Source organism: Bombus affinis, chromosome 6 (assembly GCF_024516045.1).
Source record: "Bombus affinis isolate iyBomAffi1 chromosome 6, iyBomAffi1.2, whole genome shotgun sequence".
NCBI lineage: Eukaryota > Metazoa > Arthropoda > Insecta > Hymenoptera > Apidae > Bombus > Bombus affinis.
In genome coordinates, this window is record NC_066349.1 from 17,585,016 (window position 1) to 17,604,375 (window position 19,360).

The following is a 19,360-nucleotide window of genomic DNA, read 5'->3' on the forward strand; positions in this document are numbered from 1 at the left end:
AGTCACCGTTATGGGCAATCGTCGATCTAAGACAAATTCAAATTTTCCGACTCCTTCCGCCCGACCGGTATAAATAAACGGATGCGATCGCGAGCGAACAGTTATTATCCGAGTCATTATCCGAGTTATAGTTCGAGTTATTATCTGCGATTAACGGAGTATACGAGTTATCAAATTATCCGCGAGCGATCATACTCTATCTTTGCGATTACGTTTGTACGAGCGTCTCTCGACGGTATTTATATTTATTCGTATTTATTTTATTTGTTCTAAATATATTTGAAGGGTTGCAGCAGCAATTTCTCGTTATTCTATATTATTGATCGTTACACGATTCGCTACAAATTTAAATATACGTGGGACACATACGTATATAGCTATTTAAGTTCAAGTCATGAAAACCATCTTTTTTCCATCGCGTTTCGTTACCCTATTAAGTATATTAAACTCCTTACACCTTTATAGGGCTCGAAATCAATTTCGTGGCCTTTCGTCCCGGCCACGCAGAAATTCTGTTAGCCTATACCAGGATATTTCCCGATACATGTCTAGAATGAAAAAAGTCCATCGTCGGGAATATTCTTTTCACGACCCCATGGGATTAATAGAATAACTGCTCTATCTCAAAGAAATCCTACATCCTGCTCTACGAAGCAGAAAAATCGTGTGCCTGTCGGATGCGAAAGCAAGCGATTTTTATCGATTCGAGACATTTTCTGCTGTAACTTTTCGCTACAAAACTGACATTCTGCGTTTGTTATTTATGATACAAAATATGTGCAAAATTACAATATTACTATGAAAATCTCTGCAAAGAACAAAAGGTACGTGTAAATCTTCATTTACGTATTATAATCTTCTTCGATAGGATTGTTCTGTTTTCAAGAAAAGGAAAGCAAAACACACGACCCATATTCGATACGTTTGGAAACAGGAAAGCTCTAGAGAATCTAAAGGGCGGATTTATTCAAGACCACTGCTCGTATCAACGTGTATGCGACAGTTAATAAAAACGATGTCGTTGCATGACACGGAAAAATGGTAAACTCGGGTGTATGGGACGATAATCCGCTGTAGACTTTCGTCGTTGCGGTCGAATGAATATTCACGAACGAACGCTTGGGCAGAGTTTCGAGAACAATAATTACAGGATCGCGGTTGTTACGTATGTCGAAATTATGATTTCCGATAATGGGAATATTCGGTAGGAAATATCGAACGTTAACGCATGCATTGAAAATCGTTATAAATGGCTGTAACTGACCTTTTAAAGTGGTCGTAAACCAAAGTTTGTAAAAGCTGCTAATTGCTGATACAATTATCCTTCTACAGCGGATTATTATTAACGCGAAGGGTCACGAATCGAACGTTAAAATCTGTGCTAGTGATATCGCTGGTAACGCACATCTACATTGATTATTTATTTATTTATATTCTGTTAACCTAATCGTTTCTTTTATAACGTTGTTTCAGCCAATTTACGTTAGCGAATTCCATTCCATCTTCGACTTACATCGTCATTATGAAAATCAAGTCCAACATTTTGTACGCAGATCTTGCACAATTTTATGAAGTGTGGAGAAATTGAGATATTTTAGAATAACGTCGTAGAATAAAGTATTTCTTTCTTTAAATTATACAACTTCTTTATTATCCTTGACCAAACCGACGATTACCTTTTTCACTTATTTCTTTCAGTAACGCAACGTTTGCGTAATTTTCACACGTTGTTTGATCGCTTGATTCTTGCTGGATTGAATCGTTAGGTTTGATCTAAGCTCGCTGCTCCTTATTTCTGCTTTCTCCTTATTTTCTTCCGTCTTAAAGTCATCGTTTTTGTACGAAGAAATAAAATAACAACTGGTTCCTGGTAAACCAGTCACGGAGTCACAGTTGATTTAAATCCATTTGAGTAAACTCAGAAATAGTTCGGTAAGAATATTTCATGGCCAATATTTCATGAAAATACCCAATACGCCACGGTTTTTACGAAACTTTACCGAACGTACATGTTTTCTCGTCTGTGTATTTATCTTGCGAATTTGTTTTCACGGAATGGCTCTCGTGTTTGTTGATGTTTTACCGTATCCTCGTATCTTCCAGTCTGCCGTTTTTCTTATTTTCTTTTAGAGTGGACATCGACGAGTTTCTCGAGAAGGCATTACCGTGCCGCGAACGTGTATTCGCTTTTACAAGCTTTCTGTTAGAAAAGCGTGTTCCCTCGAAAGAAAGAATCGCCTTTTTTCGGCATTCATTCGGCCAAGCTAAAACTCTTCTACGCAATTTTAACCTCTAAAATACTTTCTATCTCTATATTCACGATCGATCCGTGAACAATACTTGACGCTTATTGCTCTATTATCCATCTTGTGCGAAAACTTTGCTTTATGCGATACTTTAGATTCTCTGATACATTCGTTAAAAGAATAAAGAGCAAATGATACGATACATCATAAAGTTATCAACGATATAAATTGAAAACATTTATTACGCTGAGGCTTATAAATGCCACTATTCTATCACAGACTTTTATCGAGTCAACTACGTTTCATGGAACCTTTGTACGCATCTCTCTCTCTCTTGTTTACGCAATAATGTCCTCGCTGGAATATCGTACGTGAACTACTGTCCCACTCTCGAGGATGGTTTACAGGCAAGTAACCTATAAAAAAGCAAGATATATTTTACGAGCAGCGTGAATACTTTCAGCGGAAAAATAAAAACGCTCTGCCGTCGAAAAAGGATCGATATTACGGGATAAGAGTTAACGCCATTTATACAGTTTCTATATCCTTTCTCCTTGTCCCATAAAAAATATTTGCCAATCTTTGTGCTCCGTTACCCCTCTTCGTCCGCCATTCCCCTCTCCTATGCATTTGGTTCAAAAATTTTGCATCCTCGACAACTTTTCTACTATTTGCTGTTTTTTTTTTCGTTCCATTTATCCGGGCAAAATTCATAAAAAAGAAGGAAAACGAGAGTAGATGGACTGGATCGCGCGATAATCTTCCTTTTATCTAACTGGAGAATTTTTCAAAATATTTTGCGGTTCGATCGCGAGACTTTTGCGAGACACCTTCGCCACCACAGCCTTTCTTCCTTTCATCTTAAATTCGATTTAGCAGACGACCCGACGACGATACGATGTCTCGCTAGATGTTTCGCTGTTGTTTCCAATTTTCCTATTCCCGCTTTCCGTTGCTCTTTATCGTCGCGAATCGCGAAACGTTAACACATTTCGATATTTCGTGCTCGAGACCGTAAAAAAATCGACGCTGAATTGAATTTCGATCGGCCCGGCACGCCGCGCGCGCTTTTTTCCTCCGGCTCGATCGAGGATCATTTTTCCGGCTCTTTTGTCGGGATTTAGTCGACGAGGCCCGATTTTTGCTCCTCCCTGCAGCTTCTAAAATTTTTTCCATCGATACCCTCGCTCGTTCTTTTGTTCCAACCTCTTCTCTCACACCGTTTTCTTTTTTTCAACTGTTCGATCGAGGCAAGAAAGAAAGGAAAAAAAGAAAATTCTTCTCGTGGAATGGTGATTGCTGCTAGACCGGTGTACTCGCTCGAGCAAACTCCACCGGGGAATATCGCGCTTTTAACGCGATTTATCTTTCGAGGTTGAACACGTTTAACGAGTTTTAACTCCGCTTCGCGACTTGCTATTCTAAGCCATTTTTCCGGACGTAACTTTCGGTCGGTGGAAGCGGCGCATTGCGGTATTTCCTGTTTCAACGAAACCTATTGCGATTTGTAAAGATTAAATTTATTCAATGGAATCTATCGACGTGCTTTCAAGCTCGTTACCTAAACCGATATACCGTGCGTGAAATTTTTAGATACACGTACAGTGGACAAGATTATTGTTCGTTGATCGTGACTAAAATTGTTTTCGTTCGTCTTTCGAAGACGATCAAAATTAGAGATAAAAATCAATACGATGTAAGTTTTCCAAGAATAGTTTTCCTATTCTTCTTTCTCTAAAATTACGACTATAGGCATTTGATAATTTCGGTAAGTCTTGATGTTTTTAGACTAACGATCAGAGATATATAAAAGTCCTAAGAAAAGTGCTCTTAGAAATGCAAGAAGACTGGTCGTTTAACTTTTAAAAAAGACGAAATAGTATTCATATATCGGCGGTAAAGAAGTTGGCCTACCGAAACACGCTTCCCTCGATCTATCTACGTTTACGACACAGAATGTATGCAACAGGCAGTAAACGCGCTAAAAGTTAACTAAGATCAGCGTGCTATCTTTTATTACGACGTCCTGTAAGTTTCTGAAGTTTCAGCAATATGCAATTTTTACACGACTTATTTGCAATGAGAAATACGGTGAAAAAGTCCACAGAATGATCATCGATACTGTCTTTGAATCGACTAGTCGTTTTTACATGTGCGGATCGTAATTCGTATTCTTTAAACGAAGAAAAAGAGGTCTCTATCCTGCACGCGGAATCGCAACAACGGACGAACGAGATAACGGGGCAATCGCATTACCGAGCCGCAGATACGTGATCGTTTAATAAAACTCAGCCATTTACCAGCTCGGTCTTGTACTCGCTAATTATCTTTTACCAGCGGTTTGGTCGCGTTCACGGCGTCGAACGAATCGATTCGCGAAACTTGCAAGTTTTTCGATCGCTTGATCCAGCGAGCAAACTAATACGTTTTTGCCGTGACGGAATCATCCTGACTGGGAATAACGATAGAAGAGATACGCTGACTCTGCGGCGTGTCTTTCGGTTAGAAATGAATCTTAAGGAGGAAAATTGGAGGAAAGTTTGCCTATGCAAATGTGAATACAATTACCGTTGTTTCTTCTATCAATCGTTGAGATAATTCTCAAGAGTCTGATTTGAAATGAATTAATTATTATTAAACGTAGCAGGAAGTCGGTTCATGTCGCGTAATAAATGTCGTTTAGAAAATAAAAGATATCAAAGAATAGAAAAAGATCTCGTCGAAGAGCGACGTTTATCCTGCCATAACTTACCGTGTATTTGGTAGAGCTTTTCTAATCTATAGTGTTATATAAAATACATGGAATGGAATCTGGATCGACAGAACCGCTTTACAAGTCCTCTTACCTTCCATAGCCTTTTGCTTTTAGTAGCACAGCTAGCACGATCAAAGCGGGTAACATCAAATAACTCTAAATAATTAGATAGATCGGCAAACACCTGTTCAACCATCCTAAGCTACTTGGTTACAGGGTAGATTCCACGACTCTTAACCAAATCGTCTGTCAAGCTTGTTCAATTTCGTTCTCCATCTTCGGTCAAAGTACATTAGTAGATTAAGCTGCTTAAGTAACTTAAAACATTTTAAATATTTTAATATTCGACTTGGTACGAAGTGGCGATATCGATCCGATCCGTACGATCGTACGATCCGACATCGCATTGCCAAAGAATAGAGATACCGCGAAGCGAGGCAGACAGCCATGCCTTTTGGTACGAGCACCGTGACTCTGTAACTGTGAGAGACGACGCTTGAACTTTGCCATTCGGTATCTTGACGAAAAATAGATCTCGAGTAAGAAAATACAGAGTTCGAACGCCTGAGAGGACCACAAAGCGACCTTCGTTATCCTCGACTGTAGAAAGAGGAAGCGTGAACGCTCGAGGCTGGTATAAATTTTAAACCCTTCTTCGTATGGTGCGTTGTATGCCAGGCCCTGGCGTTCCGCGATTACGACGCCTGATATTTTCCGCTATTCTTTGTACAATCGTCGATCTGGACGAACGTCCAAGTAAAACCACGCGAGTTCGACATTTCCGAATCTACAGATACTACTCGGCTTTACTATTTTCTTATGCCAACGGTGTGATTATCTTCCTAACATATCTCTAACGCAAAAACATCGATGTATCGTTAAATTTCTAAAATGTAAGATGTTTCAAACAGTCCTTTGGAACGAATCTCGAAGATAAAAAGTTTCATCGAAAGACGAAACGTATACTTTGTGATATTGATACATTCGTCAAATGTCAATTAATATGCCTCGTCCGTGAAGCAGTGGTATAATTCTAAGGTTACAGAATCAGCTTAAACGAAATTTGTTGTAGCTTTAGAACTTGTACAGTTACTGTGCATATTTTTTCAAAGGTGACGATGGTTGTCATCTTTGGCGCATTACTCTGTAAAGTTGAATTTCTGTCGTTATTATTTCTGCAACTTTGAAGACGTTTCGCGTAACAACTTTTTGCAGGGGCCTTTATAACTAGTCGCCAAAGTTTCTTTAAATCGGAAAACGTGATGCCCGGTACCAGTAACCGATAGTTAGCGAACTTATATAGATCTGCTGACATTGTCCTGCTTCTTTTAACGAATAATAATCGCCCTAGCATTTACTTTCCTCTTTTTGTGTATGCGTGTGCCCTTTACTCGATTTAAATGTTAATTGGCCCGAGAGCTTGTTAATCCGTTTTCCCTTTTCATTATAACGAGACGTTATTAAAAATAATAAACACGAGGGAAACAATCGAGTTGAATATATTTCCCACTCTCCTTTCCCTGCAATTCCTCGTTTTGTCGTATCTTGCGATCCCAATCAGTTCGTTAAAACGATTCAAATGTACCGATAAACGTTTAATAAAACGTATTTTCGCTTATGCTAGCATATCGGAGAGATTCGACTATGTAAGCTGATACGTATAGAGTTGCACGAAGCTGATGTAACGAACGTGAAAATTAAAGATGACGGGAACGATCCGCGAAGAAAAATTAAGAGCTAAATTATAATAAATAACATACGCAACTGCGAAGAGGACGTTGCCTTGTTACCATCTGCGTGTAGAAACAGTCGCTCGTTTATCTTCCACGACAAATTAAGTCTAATTACTAGAGTATGATTGCGCGTAATTACGTTATGTTTCGTCGTTGCTTAATTAACGTAAGTTCGTTCGCGGGATTCGCGATATTCCTAACGTCCGCGCCAGTCGAGAAACATTTATTCTTGAGTAAATTAAAGTTATCCGTAAATGCGTCGAGTAATGAACGCTCTTGTAAAACGGAAAGCGGAAAGTTGGCGTACGATGGGAATTTCGAGAAGAGGCAGGGGACAGAATCGGAAGAAAACGATATCTACTTTCCGTGTAAACAGCTCTTTGCACGACCACGTACCAACTTTCAAGATTTTGCCAAGTTTCGTTTACACGTAACGTTTGCGCACCAATAAACGCAAACAGGAAGTAAATTAATTAGCAGTCAAATATTTTCGTTGGTTAAGATGCACCTTAAGATGAAGTAACGGAAGTAACTTTAACGGTATAATTTGTGTCGTATACGATGGATTCCGTATGTATCGAGACTTAAGGAATAACAATTATTTATGCTGATTTTAAACTTTGTTAACGATATTGCATATATATGCGATTATCGTATATATGCAGGTATTCAGGATGTAAAGAAACGGTACTTCACGAAAACTTACCACGAACACGAGATGGAACGTTGGTCCGATGTTAGAGACAGCCTAGAACAAAAATAATTTCTTTTATGCAATATGCGAAGAACAGAGGATCGTAAAGTTTTATAAAAATTGCAAACTTGTGTAAAATAATCACAATTTCTACGATCCATCACGCTTAATAATTCCCATAAGCGCTGATTATAGGATATCGAGATTATTTGACAGTTTCAATGATTTACACATTTGGCTAAGCATTAAATTAATAGCTTCTTCCTATTTATTTCAAATTTACCAACGTTACTATTACTTGAAACACTCGCGATACCTCAAATGTCGTTGCTATTTACTTTTATGTTATTTAAGCAACGAGACTAAACATTTCTAGGCTTTCTCTGTCATTTATTAACAAGTTTTTTAAAAATGTCTAGCCACGGTAACGCGTAGAGCGTTAAGAGTATAAATTCGTGGCTGGCGAAAGAAGAGTAAAGAATGAAGATGGCGGAGAACGGGAAGAGAGGTGCGAATTTACGAGACAGGTACGCGGATGGTTCCATGCTCTGCTTTCATCTGGAGCAACAACAATTCCGGGGATCCGGTATGCCGGACCTCTCGTCACTTCCAGACAAACAGTTTCGGTAGTTTCGCAGCTCGTTCACGCGGTATGCGTGCTAGCTAGCGTTCTTGCACACTGGAACGCACCAGATAACGCTGACCTGAAAAACTATGCAGCCCGCCATAGATCGTCATTATCTCGAGGAACAGCCGGGCAAAGGGACCAGGCAGAACAGGATGCATTTGTCCCGTTCTTTCCGGAGGACGCGAGAACCGTGTATCTGTTTCGGTGGAAGAGCGTTGCTCGAGTATGCGGCATGAACCTGTACATATGCACACGCGTACCAAATATGTGAGAAGGTTCTGCGAGCAGAGTGCATAGACGCCGGATCCGATCCATTTATCTTAGATATTCCGCTTTCAGACTATCTTCAAGGCGAGTTTTATGGCAACGAAGAGAAAGGACGATATCGTTTTCAATGGGATCTAAGTAATCGAGATACGCCACTTACCGACATAAAATCAATAATTCCACGATATTTTTTGTCCCAACGTTAAATCGTAAAAAAACTTGTATTTAAAGCTCGCAGTCGTATATCGACGGACCACAGAGACGATGAAACTGCGAGAAGAACAAAATCAGATACGAAAGTTTGAGATATTAAAAAGCTTTCGACGGGATACATATATGCACGATCGAGTTATTCTTTCGTTGTATTATAGTTCGAACAATACATCGTATTTGCCATACATACGGATACGAGAATTCTCACATATTTTATACGTATTTTCTAATGGATCAAAAATAACTACCTACTATACGCGAAACGTCGAAGTGTATTTTGTTATCAAGAAAAATAAATGAAACGATACCGTGCGATGAACTTGGAACGGATTAACAAGTTCTAACAGCGTTCTCGTAGCATTCTAGTGGCCGCAAATTCATTTAATAAAATTCGTCATTTTCACCTCCATTTAATCAAACGAATGTAAATGTAATAAATGCGATACAAAAAGTTATTTGTATTTTTGCAACCACCGTGCAATAATTTTGTACCTTCTATTTGCACTCCGTTCATTTTAACTCTTTGTGCATATAGAGTCGATATTTATTTTCTAGAAAGCAGGAACATATAGAAACATTTGCATCGCATGCATAAAGACGCGTGTAAAATCGCAAAGTACTACGCGTAAAAAAGTACAAAGTAAAGCGCGACGAGGGACGATGTAAATTATTGGAGAGCGAATCTTGGAAAATCGACGTGATAGAAAATACCGCGCGACCGGTTAAAAATCGAGACACAGGGAAACCAGAGATAAAAGAAGACGGTGATGAGAAGACGAGAAGGAATCGTTCGATTCTTTCAAAGTCGTTTAGCAAATACACTTTCGAGCTTTACTTTGCCCTCGTTCGAAGAACTGCCTCTCGCCGGATTGCGAGACGAGGCCAGAGGAAAGAGATCGAAACGGACTCGCCACTTTGCTCAACGAATTTTCTACCGTACGGCGAGTAGTCGTTTCTCATTGTCCGTGCACGCAACTTCGATCCACGCTAGATTTCGCACGCTTACGACCATTGCTGGGAAACGTCTCTCGTGCAATACCATCTAAAGAACCGGAGGAAAAGTATTTCCTCCAATTCGTAGTTGTTCGCGTTTTAGTTTGCCGTGTTGCTCTTTAGGAGATAAACCCAAGCGTATTCGGGAGACTAGCGTAAAGAAATGAAATTATTGTTCGACGGTTGGATTCTGTTGGATCGCGAATGATTTATAAATTTAAAGCACTCGATCGTTATCGCGTGAATCTTGAAATTTCAATTATCACGGATGATAGAAAGTATCTTTCGTAGAAGTAGAACGTTGAAACGGATAATCATTCTATTCTGTTTCCCAATTTTTCAATTGCTCCAACGATCTTGCTTTGCTCTGTAGATTAAAACTACGTTCTTGAAATTAACGCTGCCCTTTTATTATAAAGGGTTTATTCCGAAAAATAGCCGAAATATAAAGAAATTCAATTTAGCGTCGTTCCATGTTTCCGGAAAGCAGTAGTAAAACGTACAATTATCTTATAAAAATTTGTTCCTCTGGAGAACATCGTTTTAAATCTGCTTTAACGTTTGCATTTTTAATTACAACTCTGAAATTATTTTAAAAACTTTTATACTTCGTAAAAAATGAATAAGGAAAGACTAATCTTTTGTCCCAAAATTTTGTCACTCCGTTGAACTGTCCTTTACAATTACGCTCTCCCTAATCCTCATTTTTCCACAATTACACACTTCTTCCTCGTTATTTCCATATCTCGTATTTCCCATTTAAATGATAAACAGCCTTAGCGACCGAAAACAGCGCATTTTATACGAACGCGCATAAATAACGCAATGGTTTCTGCGATTCCGGTGAGCGAGAATACGAGAAGAGAGGGAAAAACCACGAATCGCAATGTACGTGTACGAGACATCAGAGCAACTCCAAACACGCGGTTTCGTTCGCTCGTACTTCTGTAAATGTGCCTGCCAGAATTTCTGTCGCGTTTCTTCGAACCCATGCACAGTGCAGAGATTGTTGCTGCGGTGTTTCGCGTCAAGGATGCTCGAAGTTCGTAGCTTAGATGGAAGGAAATGGAAAGTCACGAAAAGCTTTGTTTGGTTTTATCTGAACTTTGCGAAACGAGAAAATCAATTGCAAGTTGCAAGCAGCAAAAGTATCTAAAGTCGCGGAGAAAAATAAATCGGCGTTATATATCCGTATAGTGCACAGATTATTTCTTAAATAATTGAAATTAACATCTACATTTTTATCGAAACAAACCGTATTTGAAGAAATTTCACTGGCTGACCTACCACTTATTTTTCTTTCCAATTGTGAATTTCAACACAGTCTGTTTCAACGATAGAGACTTCTAGAAATTACAGTTGTGTTTCAAATTCTTGATAGTTTAGGGGATTGAAACATAAAATGTTTAAATAAATATATTATAAAGTGTTGCGCTGAAAGAAAACAGATTAATAATTATTCGTGGTAATATGGCTGAATTAATTATTGAGATAGAATAGTTGGATCCGTTAAAGTATAATTTTTATATTTAGCCACCCATGCACATTGCAATTGCACTTGTTAGAATATAAATGGATGCTCGTTTAGGTACAACTAACTAGGCTTCATTTATCATTCTCTTTTCTCGTTCACTTACATTCATTCGATTAACTATAGCTCCCTGCAGTAAAGCAAAACGATTATAACTTGAGGAAGGAAGGGTTCTTTACGTGTAACTGCCTCTATTCGCTACTCATCCATTTTTCAGTTATATCCGTCGTAATTTTGATCGTAATTAATGAAACTTGGATAAATTGGAAAAAAACTAATAAAAAAAATAATAATAATAATAAAAGCAATCAGAACCGAATAAACACGATAATCAAAATTTATAGGACTAGTTTTTAAACCAAAGTGTGATTCAATGAATGTTCTTCATTTGCACAAAAAAATGCAGAAAAAATATTTGTATTCCTTCTTCCCCGATATTGTTATTTTCGAGATAAGTTATATCGTAACCTGTGATAAATGACCGATAAATATATTACGCTTCCATGATCCTTTTCGCAATATTTGTTACAATATAGAAAGCTCGATTCACAACTACGGTTGAATCTTATTCAACTAGAAAGAATTCTATGTAGTATCAATTTACTCTAATAGCATCGTGTACGTTGCAAGTACAAGCTAGTATCAAATCGCGTGTCTTAATGTCTTGATTAAGAACAAGTTCTGCCATCTCTCTGTGATGGAGCGCTCAAGCTAAAATGCAATTCGCCAGTCGAGGTCAGTAGTAACTGAGACTTCCGTGAATATCTAACACAGCATATGGATTGTTAACCATGGCTCTCACGAGTAAAATCTCATGGGGCAAAATAAAATTTCGTCAGCTCTCTGGCTTCCATGGCAATAATATCGACTGCCGAGAGTAAGTTATGACCACGGAATTAACACAGAACTAAAAGAGTACAAAAGATATAAAAGATTTGATCGTCTTAGGAGCGAGCAAAATATTTCTTATATAAGAAAAATTAGGTATCTGTCTGTTTATAGTAAGAAAATATCAACATTAGGTGTGCATATGATTCTTTCACATCCAAAATCGTATATTACAGGAGAGGAAAAAGTTCAGCTTTCGAATATTTAAACCGCACTGTACTATCGATCAGATTAAGATCGAGATTTCTCCGATTAAACAAAATATTTGTCTGCTGAATTTATCTTGGCATACAGAAATAAATTCAATGTTTGAACTACATCGAGTTTGCTGCAACAGCACAAAATAAATATTTACCCAATCCCTGTTATTAGTAACCTACAGCGATATCATTCCTCAAGCTTACCAACCACAAAATTGTTTCCTGCTCCGGGAAAAGAACACCGGTATAAAAGATAAGTAGCGAATTTTTATCTTCCTCAACGAGCGAACCGCTTGGAAAAAAGCAATTAACCTCTCATCCTATTTCCTCTTGATATCTTTGTCAACGCTCTAAATTATGGTCGACCATTCCTTAAAATAGCCTTCTCATTGATCTCCTTCTTTACCCGTGCTATTTAAAATCGACCCACGTCGATAGTTAAAAATGACAGATCTCGAATATTTGTCTCACGTTCCCCGAGAAATTCTCCGCATTTCCTACGTTTTGACACGACCATTCTTCGCCAAAGTGCCCATACTAATATTTATATCGATTCACCGGCACGAAATAGCATACAGTCTGAGTAACCTCTCGCGTTAAAGTTAAGTTCGTTTAAAGCTTAGATCAAGGAGGAGCCGAGATCGTTTAAACATCGAATATACACCAAACTGAATTTTGAGATCTATTTCTGAAATCTAGTCCAATGAAAAATCCACTTGATCAACATTCACACGTTACATTCGCGTTACATTCGTTTCCACAAAATTCTTACAAAGCTTCGCGTTATTCAAACTCTATGGATTTAAGTTTTCCAGGCTGAATTTAAAAGTATGGATTTTGTTATCTCAATGGTCGATCACGCTATTATTATATATGACGCTGGTTCCGATCGATCATCTCATTCAGAGATACCACCATGGCTACTAAGCCCACGGAAAATGCAAGGAAAATCCCCATGATTGCAGGCTTAAGTTACAATCGCAAGTAGTATTACGTTCTAGGCTTCGTCATTTCGTTTCCTTGACCGCTAATGGAATTGATTTTCCCATTTCCACCTAAAAACTAATGCGAGCGAAACGATTGCACTAAATCCACGTGTATCAAAGTGTCTCTATGCTTTTAAAAACTCTACTTCTCTAAACTAATAAAATATTATCTCGTTTTGTACTCGCAATTAATCGAGATCTATTTTTCTGCAAAAATGTACGAAAGCTGTTACAAAGTTCTACCAATCTTGATACGTTGTTTCGTTATGATTCTTGTGATAGAATTATCTACTTCTATGGAGAGCAGAATTTCAATGGAATTTCAAAGTAAATCGAAGAGTAGGATGATATTTCCGGGATTCCTAGAGTTCTCTTTATCAGGATTTTCCACGCGTCTTGTGTGTAATTAAATTATTTGAACGTGCCTGTGATATTGACCGACGGCCGCGTTTCAATTTTCCACGGTGACGAAATCGGTCACGCGTCGATTAAAAATTGTCGAGCACCGAGCTGCGTGAAGTTGGTACCCTCAAACGCGAACTTTTACAAAAATCAACTTGCATTCGGTTGTCCACGATTTGACCACACTTGTCCGATCAAAATTTTCATTTATCCACTCTTCGAAAAAAGAAGATATCAGCTTTTTAAATTTTTATTCGGTGATAACTTCTTTTCGAATGGTGGAGAAACGAAAATTTTGATCGGACAAATGTGGTCAAATCGTGGACAAACGAACGCAGTTTGGTTTTTGTAAAAATTCGCAAGTGGGGGGGGGCGACGGGGTCAACTTCATCCAGCTCGTGCACCGCGCATCGAAAACGCTGACAAACGCGGCAAATTATCGATCGATCGTGACAGTGGCTGCACGAGAATCAAACACGCGGGAACTCGGTCGTTTGATGCGGAAATATGTCAATATTAAACATCGCCACAATTATCGTATATCTATTAGGGTATTTTTAATTCGTTGCGAAGCAGTACGCGGGCAAAGGGAAAGCCTTATCGCGACAATTGCCGATACACGTCCGCCATTTCTGTCAAGTTCATGATTTAACGAGTAACCGTGCTATAGATTTCTATCGAAACGACGATTCTTTAAATCACATTTAAACTCCATAATTTTCCAACAGTTCCGATGCTTCGATTACTTCGATAAATCATGTTCTTCCCACATCGATATTGCGTTAACCGTGTCTATAGTGCCTGCTTTGTTCGTTAATAATAATCGGTTTAACGTACAAAGCGATCAACAAACATTGTTTATTATGTTTGCCATGTTTTAACAAATATTGATCATTATGAATAGACGAACATTTGCGGACCATCGACCACGCATTCATTCACCATTAAACTCGTTAATAATTATGCAAACTCATTATCTCTAATGATCAATGCTTATCCAATATGTTACAGCCTGATGGCTTTAACACAGGATGATAACTTGATGATCTTAAATACTATAGGAGTTGTTTATGACGTGGCAGAACTGTTCGAGAATAAGTTTGATATTATTAAGTGGAACTATACGATAATACGTATTAAATTTCCACTTAATACAAAAATTAATAGAAAATTTGAATTATGGGAATTAGAATACTATTTTATTATTTTCTATTCCGCGTTAAATATCTTTGAGTTACATACCAAAGTTATTCTGTAGCGCAATCAGCACTTTGTTTATCACAAGCTACCGGCAACTAAATTACAATATCCTGCGTAATAGAATTTCAGACATTCCAACGAAAGCACACGTAACACTCGCGCACATATCACTACGATTATTCTACCGACGCGGCTCATCTCGTTTAATCCGGTGTGGTGAAATCACCACATTCAACCGCTTTTAATCCAACATAAAGAATCGAACAGTTACAAAGAAAACAACGCGGTTTTATTTAACCTGCGAGTTTCAATTTCCTTTTCCTATGATCTGTTGAGACGCATCATTTATCATATTCTAAGAAGGTTACCGGCCAACTAACAAGTGTAGCCAACTTAATATATGCACATGTGTCTCAAGCTTGGATTGCCAACTTAACACGATCATGATGCAGAATGTCGAAGTCCGATTGGTAGAATCAAAGAAACAATCGATCTTTATCGAATTCTAGAATATCGGTTCAATAACGAAAACCAATTGCAAACATATTCGTAACGTTGTGTATGGTGATAAGTGGACGTGCTCGAACGGTCAGTATAATTAAGTAAGTAATTAATCGTTGAAATATAATTCGTAATAATACGTGATACATAAAGATACGACGACTAAATTGCGGATTTTTATGTAATTATCGGTAAAGTACGAAAAAATTAAGTGATAATATCGTATATATATTCGTGATAATATTTGATGGATAGAATCTCTGCTTAAATCCCTTGTTCTAATTGTTTCCATAAAAATATCAGTTTATATGGATATCCGTAGTTTAATAATTACCAAAGAAGTACAAATACTCTAGCATATTTCGATTACTTTTCAAAATGCATGTGATTACTTGAACTATGTAAAAAATGGGTACGTAACTTGTATAATAAGAGAAATTAAATTTAAAAAATTTTGCAAAATCAAAATGGCGCATCGGTGCAAGTGCAGCTTTCTATCGAAAGTATAATACTTAAAAAAGGATCTGATCTTAAATTAAAACCATCTATAACACATGGAGCGACGCGGCGGTGGTACTTTTAACTCGGTTTCGTCGAACTTTTCGCAAAGATTTTATTTACGGAATTAAACAGCCGTATCGTTACTTGTATGGAAGTTGCGCGTATCGCGAGAGATTCGGAAACAGGAACAAAATTTCATTCCGGCTCAACTAATTCGGCCATGTAAATACAATATTGGCTGGTCGCCTCGATCCGCAGGGATTCCAACGAACCGCTACGCCAATCGACCTATTTTCTGTCCCCTGTCTTCGGTCGATCCTTTTCGCCGATAATGTTGCATCGCCATCGAAGCTACGTATCGGTTTACTTCAATGTTCGTGGAAAATAACAGGTTTCCCTTCTTACATTGTCTGCCAGTTAATTAGTTCCTACTTGCTTGTTTCGAAAAGAATAAATCGACGATTTTTAAAATCAAGGCAGCTAATTGGCAATGGAGTTATCGATGTTCTATATCGATATTGTATATTTTACAGGCCATACAACGGACGAGAGTGAAGTACTGTTCTTCTGTATTCGGTATTCACAGACAAAGTATGTTTCGAAGCAAAGTTGATTGTTATTGATTACAGAAATCACATGGTTGAAGTAGCCTGTTATTTACCATAGAAACTGATTTATTTATTTATCAAAATATAAACGATCGATACGATACGCGTTTTGAATTCTGATAAATTATTTATTAGATTTTGGCAATTTTTTAGTAGCCAATTTAGTAAAATAACTCGTTTAAGTCAAGACTTTTGTATCCGTTGTATCTATCTATTTTAATTTTCTTCTACGGTTATTACATTCGTGAAAGCCTCGCCCGCCCATTTAAGCTTCCTAAAAATTGTTCTTATCGTAGTATAGTACAGCTTTGCTATAAGCTACATCGTATATACCGTATATTACATCTAAACATATCACTTTACAGCAGTTACGTAACTACTACTACTATTACTCTGCGAATTGCAAAAATTCAGTATTTCAAAGTCGTAGTGCCATTTCACCAACTCGCAATCTGTTTTCTCCATCGTTAGAGGAATTTTAGCAACTTTGATTCGCTTATAATTTCGATTATTCTTTAATTATCTATTATAATGTTCAAATAATTTGATTGTATCGTTAAACGCTCAATTATAGACATGACGAATAGAAGAGTGTGATTTATATCGTATATCGTTGATTTGCTAAAAAAGCGACATAACTAACAAAAGTAAAAATATTTTCATTCAAATAAGAAAGTTTCAAATAGAAAATTATCAATTACTTAATCGTTGAACAATGATATTTAAGAAACAAAGTATTTACATTGTGCATAGATACAGATACTTATGTACGTAAGGATATTAATAATTATATTTTATCATGTTACCATCATGATGAATCTCCATGGCATGGAAGGTGAGAATGCACTAAGTGGAACAACGAGAAATGATATTTCTTTCTCAAGATTCACGAATTTCGCGACGTTTAATACAACACGTAATTATGCGATGAGAGACATCTTATAACATGAGAAACGTCGCGATAACACGTAAGACACGAGCCGTATCGCAAAACTAATGTTGAGCGCGCGATACCGCGGCAGTGACTGAGAATGTAACGACCTTTCCTTGACGTTTCATAGCGTCTTTGTTTATAGACCTCGTTTTTGTATTGTGTTGAACCCCTGCTCGTTCAAGCCGTAGTGGAGAGCCGAGCCAAGTCATGATAAATATTTATACATTTTATGACAAGCTTCTACTTCAGAATATATCATTCACGAACATGTTCATTCATGTACCAATTATTTCGACCAACTTTTAGTATTTTAAGATATTACCACATATTTAAAAAATTACTATAGACATACCTTTACTTTATTTACGATCTTAATCGAAATTTACACATATGATCTTTCGGCAATTTTTAAAATTACATTGCACAATGTATACCTAATATGCCATTATATCATGAAAATATTACAATTGTAAAGATCGTATTAGAAAAGGAAATTAGAAGAAGAAGACAGATGTAGGAAGAAATATTTTGCTGGATGAAAATTATAGGTAAAAAAGGCATACATCTTTTTTATTTGTGTACGTATTTATGTATGCACGATATTTTCCTTTTCAACTTCAAGATTAAACACTATATAGCGTGCACGTTAGCTGTCAATTAGGAAAATGAAAGTCCTATTGCGCGACGTTAATATAATAAATTCTTGACCGAAACATGACGAATTTTTTTTTGTCGTGCCGAGTTCCTAAGTATTTTGCAGCAATCGTGGCATTAGTGTCATCCAACACTCGCGGGGCAACGCCGCATTTATCAGATTTTCCCTGCAAATGGACCAATTACACTTGTTGTCACGATCGGAATTTGATTCGGATAAACTCGCGCGGTACGCGCACCTGTTTCAATTTGATAGTTAACCCCGTTCGTCGGCGCAACTAATTTAAGCATGTAAATAGGATATTGGTCTGCGTATCGAACCCACAGGGATGCGATAAACTTACCGAACAACACGATCCATTCCTAACCTCTGACTTCCTTCGTTGAATCTTCAATTACGTGGATTATTCTAGTTTAGCGATCTCGATGAAACTGGCGTTAAGGCGAAACCATCGAGCATCCTCGACATTGTGTTCGAGTTTATGCCCGAATTTAATATTAGTCGTAGGAAGTGTAGAATGTGGAAAGGTGAGCTATGTAGCAAATCATGATGAATTTTTGTGCACGATGAATTGACCACGATGAAGTGCAAAAAATTAGAAATTTAAACCGGATAGTGTGAGTAGTATAAATAGAAGTAAAAGAATAGTACGCGATAACGAAGAATAAAGCCTGACGAAGTATAAGTAGAGGAAGACGGAAGGCGATAATCCTAGATAAAACAGAATAATGATAGGATAGAAATTGAGATTAGGCAAAGTGTCAAGAGATGAGACGACTCGTGAAACGAATTGTCTTGATTGCAAATGTAAAACTTGTAGACGTTTTGAATGAGTAGCGATCTTTTTGAAATGAAAAGAAAGTAGATGATATACAGTTTGATGTATTAATATTTTAACTCTTTGCACTCTACAAATTTTTTGAGAAATTTCCAAATTGATAGACATCCTATAAATCTTGCATTCGATGCAGTATTATAAAATGCAGTATTTATAAAAATCAATCAAAATTCTCGTATAACGATAGAGCAGATAATCCCATTTCACGATTAGTTTTTCCACGGGCACGAGAAAAGGTGAAGAGAAAAATTCTAGCGCGAGGCAACTTTGGAAAGAAAATAGAGAACAGTGGAAAGAGAAAGTAGAGACGGCTGAGTCGAACGCTTCTTTCTGCTTCGAGTTACAAAGGTCTCGCAAGTCGGCCGCAGCATTCAAAGGAAGCACATAAATCCAAAGACACAAATGACTCGTTCTAAAGTGATTTTATTCTCCTCGTTCGACGCGTCTCCTATTCTTCCTTCGAGCCAATCGTGCGACGAGCCAAGAACGAAACCCTCCTACGAATTCTTTCTTCCGCTACGAGCGACGCTTTTATTTCTTTTTCACCCGTTTCCCGTCCCGCGAAACGAAACAAAGCTAGAGAGATG

General features: G+C 37.6%; 1 protein-coding gene across 8 annotated transcripts in view; it reads right to left on the bottom strand.

Annotated features, from left to right (window-relative positions):
• The window catches only part of LOC126917679 (zwei Ig domain protein zig-8-like), a 237,722-nt gene that overhangs the window by 108,368 nt on the left and 109,994 nt on the right, over positions 1-19,360 (bottom strand). For 4 of the 8 annotated variants that reach the window (XR_007711025.1, XM_050724848.1, XM_050724843.1 and 1 more), the window contains exon 2: positions 7,441-7,482. The exons of 1 other annotated variant lie outside the window; for it this stretch is intronic. The gene's annotated coding sequence lies outside the window, so the exon portion shown is untranslated. Of the gene's footprint in view, positions 1-7,440; positions 7,483-14,778; positions 15,102-19,360 lie in introns of those variants that run through there. 3 more of the 8 variants (XM_050724844.1, XM_050724849.1, XM_050724846.1) reach the window with 3 other exon arrangements.